Source organism: Vulpes lagopus, chromosome 16 (genome assembly GCF_018345385.1).
Source record: "Vulpes lagopus strain Blue_001 chromosome 16, ASM1834538v1, whole genome shotgun sequence".
Taxonomy (NCBI): Eukaryota; Metazoa; Chordata; class Mammalia; order Carnivora; family Canidae; genus Vulpes; species Vulpes lagopus.
The window spans coordinates 4,145,942-4,152,372 of NC_054839.1; the positions used below are offsets into that span (position 1 = coordinate 4,145,942).

General features: G+C 40.5%; 1 non-coding gene across 1 annotated transcript; it reads right to left on the reverse strand.

Moving 5' to 3' along the window:
- Positions 1 to 1,648: 1,648 nt before the first annotated feature.
- Positions 1,649 to 1,786, reverse strand: LOC121477193. Its single transcript, XR_005984126.1, has one exon. It is a non-coding gene; the product is annotated as a U4 spliceosomal RNA (small nuclear RNA).
- Positions 1,787 to 6,431: the final 4,645 nt, after the last annotated feature.

A 6,431-nucleotide genomic window follows, 5' to 3' on the forward strand; every position in this document is an offset into this window, starting at 1 on the left:
TGTCTGCCTTTGGATCAGGGAGTGATCCTGGAGACCTGGGATCGAGTCCTACATCGGGCTCCCTGCATGGGGCCTGCTTCTCTCTCTGCCTGTGTCTCTGCCTCTCTTTCTCTGTCTCTCAGGAATAAATATATACAATCTTTTAAAAAAATAAAACAAATAAAGCAAAACACACAGGACATAAAAATTATGGCATATTCTGGAGCATATGTTTTTTATGTTTTTTTTATGTTTTTACACACCAACCTACAGTTTACTACATTTAATATTTCCTTCATATTTCCTTAAAAACAAGTGTTTTGATTATGATAAATTGTTTTTCACTGGATATAGATTTATAGTCATAATTCCTTGTGGAATTTGTTTCAGGGTAACAATAAAACTAAAGATTGTCACCCTGAGGTAATGTCCCCGGCTCATTATTCAAGTGAACCCACATGTTTTACCAAATCCATGGTTGATGGAGGGTACCATGCTATCAATGCTCTGCTCTGTGTTATGACACGAATCATGCCTTGTGCTAATGCCCAGCACAAAGATTTACCGTGATATGGAGAGTACTGAATGACCAGGTTCCTTTTCAGAAGACAATCCACTTCTTAGGATCCACAGAGTCTGGTTATTTGGAGCCGCACCCCTAAATATCAACTAGCTATTATCTTATAAGATACACACTTAATGAGGGATTGTCTGGGGAAGTCCAGACCCTTAAGATCAGAACTGCCTACTAATGGCTGTTCTCAGACACTTCCTCAGGTATGCCATCTCGCTAAAATCAAATCCAGACTTTTCCCCAATGCCCTGCCTTTCTAAACACCATGGTCCCACTAGGGGCTGTCTCCAAGACTGCTGTAATTGCTGTCCAGTCCACTCCAACAGAGGGCAATGCTCTGGAATTCAATAGTCTCAGACAAACTCTAATTCTCAGGTAGCTCAAAAGGGAAGCTCTCTTTTGGGTCATTCAGAATAAAACAGATTTAGAACCTCTACCCTAAATACACACATTTGGGCCTCCCAAATGTTAAGCAATCTTCTGTTCGTAATCCACATCTGTACAATTCACCTGTAGTCGACATCTTCGATTCAGGGCAGGAGAGACTCAGCTCACTCTGTTCCTGCCAGACAGTGTTTTTAATAGACAAATTCCCTGGTGTTCCAGGCTATCTCAGAATGGGATACCTGCCAGTTTCAACACACTGGTTCCTTTTTAGGAAACAGCCCTGACTCCCTCCATGACCCCACCAGTCAATCACAGCATCCTGCATGCCTTTAGTCTGAGTCCTGAAGCAACATTATAAAATGAACACTGCAAATGGCAAGTACGAGACCAATGAGCACGTGCTGTACATTAACAGCTCCTCTCTAAATATCTTTTTTCTACTTGAAAGCTTGTATGTGTCGATACAACTGTAATTTCATGGCTATAAATAATGCTTTTTATTCCATCATTTCCCTAAGTCTTGCAAAGATTTTTTTGTATTTAACGGTTACTTTGATATAAAATATTTGATATTTGACAGTTTTTTGATATAAAATATTTTCAGTCCTGTAATGAGCTGAAGCAAAACCGAATTTCACATTTAATATTTAATTTTGGCTTTATACAGTCTGTTTTTTTCCCTCTTTCTTTGAAAGAGGGAAAAAATTAGGGAAAAATCATATGCTAAAATTTCTATTTTCTCTTCTAAGTTAAGATAATTTCTAGGTTACAGTTTGTCTTTTTAATTAGCTATAATCGCGCCTCAGTTAAACCTCATTGGCTACAATATTGCCACTGCATAAAGCTCAGTTTGTCTTTTTAAATGATTTCCATTGTCCTTTGCATCAATTTATAAAATACATTCAGATAAAAGAAATTCTTCAAGGTCAATTTAAAATGCAATGTCAAAACATAGAGTATGATTCACAAACATCCCCATATCCAACAATAGGACCCTCTTTCTCTCGAGTCTGTTTTTTAAATTTATTTATTTATTTTAAAGAGAGAGTACAAGTAGAAGGGGCAAGGGGAGAGGGAGAGAGAATCTCAAGAAGACTCCATGCTCAGCACAAAGGCCGACTCGGGGCTTGGTCTCATGACCCTGAGATCATGTCCCGAGCTGAAACCAAGAGTTGCATGTTCAACTGACTGTGCCATGCAGGCACCACTCACGTTTTATTTATTGCATTGAACACCTTTGGCTTCAGTCTCTTACTACTCTGCTCTGCTGGGAAGACTTTTCAAAAAGAGAGAAAGTTTGCCTTAATACTAACCTAAAATAATGGTATAAGAAAGAAAACTAGTCAAAGCCTTCAAGTCTATCATCCATGGCTCCACCTGGGCCACTGAAGATTATTACTAACTAGCACACCATACAAACCATCCAGCCTTTTACATACATTCTATCTTCATTCCTATCTTCTTGCTACTCCATCATTTGGAATCTGAAACTATCATTACCTACTTAGTGAGCCCCATTGTTTCTTCTAGGAGCATTGTCCTTCTGGGAATCACCACTCCTCTGACCTTCATGTGGTCCTAATGTGGTTATTACAAAGGCTTCTCAACTCAACTTCTTGCAGAGCTGGAAACATGACTTAGGTTAACCCATCACATTGAAGATCAATGACTCATCATAGTGTAGAGATATGATCCTAGTGGGGACAATTCAAGACCCTTCCATGAGATTTGATAGGTGGACATGAGGAGCTAAACAACAACAACCACAACAACAAAAACCCTGTCTTATTTTTTTTATTATCAATCCAGTAGGATGTAGGTATGTACTATCATGGCTTATATCTCCTGACTCAGAGAAAGAGAGAAATAGAGGAGCAGAGAGAGAGGAAAAAGAGAGAAACAGGCAGAAAAAAATAGTATCAGTTAAATCCCCAGATCCCAAATTCAGCATTATCTGAAGCCAACTGTTGGACTTCCACAGTATAAGGGCCATTTTGCATACATGAAAGCCAATAAATTCCACTCTCTGCTTAAACCCTTATGAGTTGATTCTCTGTCAATGGCAACCAAATGACTCATAGAATATACAAGACTTGAGATGCTGAGTAAGCATCAAGTCACACTTTATGTTTTTTTTTTTATTTTTTATTTTTTTAAGATTTTATTTATTTATTCTTGAGAGACAGAGAGAGAGAGAAAGAGAGAGAGAGAGAGAGGCAGAGACACAGGCAGAGGGAGGAGCAGGCTCCATGCTGGGAGCCTGACGCGGGACTCGATCCCCGGTCCTCAGGATTACGCCCTGGGCCAAAGGCAGGCGCTAAACCGCTGAGCCACCTGGGCTGCCCTAGTCACACTTTAATTACTATATATTTTTAAACTTTATAAAAATGAGTGAAAAATGTAAATGATTTTGAAAGGCATACATTTGGTTATTTCTAAATATTAAAATTACCAATATTGTCTCTTTCACAGATTATATCAACCTCAGAACTTTTTAACAAGACAATGGCCCATCACATCTTCATGCAAGTTTATAAATGCTATAATTTAGGGGAAGAATAAGGACTTGTCCTAATGTACAGTAGATTTTATTTCCATTACTTTTAATGTTTTTTTAAGATTTTTAAAATTTATTTATTCATGACAGACACAGAAAGAATGACAGAGACATAGGCAGAGGGAGAAGCAAGCTCCCTGTGAGGAGTCTGATTCGGGACTTGATCCCAGGACCCCGGGATCATGACCTGAGCCAAAGGCAGATGCTCAACCACTGAGCTACCCAGGTGCCTCTAATGTCATCCTTTAATACAACACTTTCATGGCTGGTTTTGAATCATAATGAAAAAAATCTCTTGTAAATGTGAAATGGAGTTAGTTATATGACTTGTCCACATGCCTCTGAAGGCTTTGGACACGTGTGTGAAATTAACTGCATCACACAGAAAGACAAGAGTACTAAACGCTCTGCTAAGCATAGATGATATAGCGCGCATACATTAAGGAATCATGTGCTACCAAAAACAAATGGAAGAAGTCCCTCTTCTTTCTGACTTCGTTCTTTCCTTTCACAGAACCACCACTGGCTCCTCATGCAGGAGCCCAGGTAGACATGTCACATACAGTCGGCTTGAATCTCGGGCAGAGCTGAGGCATGGCTGAGAGTAAGTGCTTGACCTTGAGAACACTCTGGAAAAGGGCTTCCTGCCCAATTCTTGAATCCTCACCTCCTGCCCTGTCAAGGGTTTCTTGATCAGTCTGAGCAAAGCGACCTGGAGTCACTAGTTCTACTCTTCCCATGGCCCAAGCTGCATGTCCTTGGCCTAGGTCCATGTGGGGACATGCAAGGAAGCTCAGAGGATAAAGGGTGAGATGGGGTGGTGGTCCCCACAGCCATTTAACCCTAGCCTCCTGATCTGGTCCCCATGCAGCTCATCCATGCAGGTCTGTCTTGTCTTTTGCAGCTGAGTGTGTGTGTGTGTGCCATAGTTCTTACCACTGGTAATAACTGCTCCAGGGACTGACCCCAGAGTCCGTGTAAGCAAGTGATACAGTGCTGCTTACTCTGTGGGATGTCTGATGAGGATGGTGAGGTGAGGGGGTCCAGACAAGAGTGATGTCTCTGGATGTACAGAAACATGCTGGGGCTTTATAAAGATACAAAGAAAAACAGTGTCTGTACTAAGCCCTATAAGATTGAGAGGTCATTTTCAACCCAGAAATTGTTGTAGAGACCACGGAAATAGAAACACCATTAAAAGATGGCTTCATTAAAGAATATTAATGACCATCATTATGTGAACTAATTACTGTTGTTGGCTCATTTTCATTTATCAAATATTATCCAATAATGTTAACACGTGTCCGATATTATTAACATTAAGTTGGTTTTACACCAAACCAGCTTCATTGCATGATCTTTCTTTCCCTGAGGGCCTGCAGAACCTGCCCAGATCTGGCACAGGTGAGCCCCACCATAAGCAGGGTATTCATGGAAGACCCAGGGCTGACTGCAGAGTTGGATGAATGCCTGGTAGGTCAAGGGAGGGAAAGAGGGAAGGGATGAGTAATGAACTGGTTGACTTTCACAGATGCTTATGAAGTGAATAAGGATGATATTACCAGCTACACTTTTCAAATGATGACATCGAGAACCAAGCCCTAAAGAAATTAAGTGAAATACTAAAAATTAAGTGAAAAAATTAGACAGTAGTTGAAACAGCCTAGGACTAGCCCAAGCGTTCCCATGTGTAGCAGGTGGTTGTGGACGACATGTGCTGCCTCCATCACCCATGTCGGCCCCACCTGTGATGACAGTTCACCTGACAGAGAACAAATGTCATGACACACCATACTGGGCCCACCATAGGTGATGTACTCTATGGATCAACACTTGACTAGGATCAGTATAACACTCTATGATCATTATATTGGAAATTTTTTTTAATATTAAAAAAAAGACGTATCCAGGATCCTACAAGAATAGAAAATGTGAAGCAACATGTGGCCCTGCACTGAAGGCCCAGCAGAAAGGGTTTGGGTCAGTCCTTAGGGCTGAACCTCATAGGTAACGTTGCTCTGAGAAAAGCATAATGAACCAGAAATTGAGGAAACAATTCAACCTTCAAATGGTTTTCTTCTCTCAATGATACTCCACAGAATTGGCTTTTCTGTGATTAAATAGGAGGCAGCGAGAGGCATAGCCCTCATCTACCTCATATATGTTTTCAGCCACAGAGACAAGTGTCTTCCTCTTTCTCTGCTAAAAGCCAGAATGAAAAAAGAATGGCCAATTGATTTCCACAAAACCATCCATTCATTTATGTGTGTCTCTGCTGTCCCTCCTCCTCTCCAGATAATAAATAATTCAAGCCTCTTCTCTCTTTCCTTCCTCACAAGACCCTGAAGAGTTTTGCCTTTTAGTTATTCCTCCCTTGACCGCTTCCCATGAACTGAAAACCTAGTTATGCTGAGCCAAACAAAACTGGAAGCGGTATTTAGAATGCACTACTGACTCATGCAATGTTGCAGTTTTCATCCTGCATCTCATCATTCTGTCGATAAGTGGAGAAGGGCTCCCAGTCAGCTTTTTTAGGGACAACTATCCGTGGAGATGACATGTTTACTGAACTGTCCACAACGACCTCTACATAGTTTTCTGAAGATTGCATTCTAATTTAAAACCAAACAGTGAAAGAATTATCCAAACAGACTTTGCAGGTGTAGGATACTTTCTCCTTGGAAAGGAAAAGATAATTCTGCTGTGGGTGGAACAGAAGCTTTCAACGCATGGCACAAAAGGGTCATTCCCATATAATGATAACTCTTAAAACATGACACTAACATGAATTTATTTGTGACAACTGGTGAAAACCAAAGTTTCCTTTATGCCTAGGCTCTCCTGAATCTCCATTGGCATCACTGTTGTTGTCCTTGTCTTATCATTATTTTAATTTCTCAAGTGATTGGACAATGCTCAAAGATTTTTTTTTTT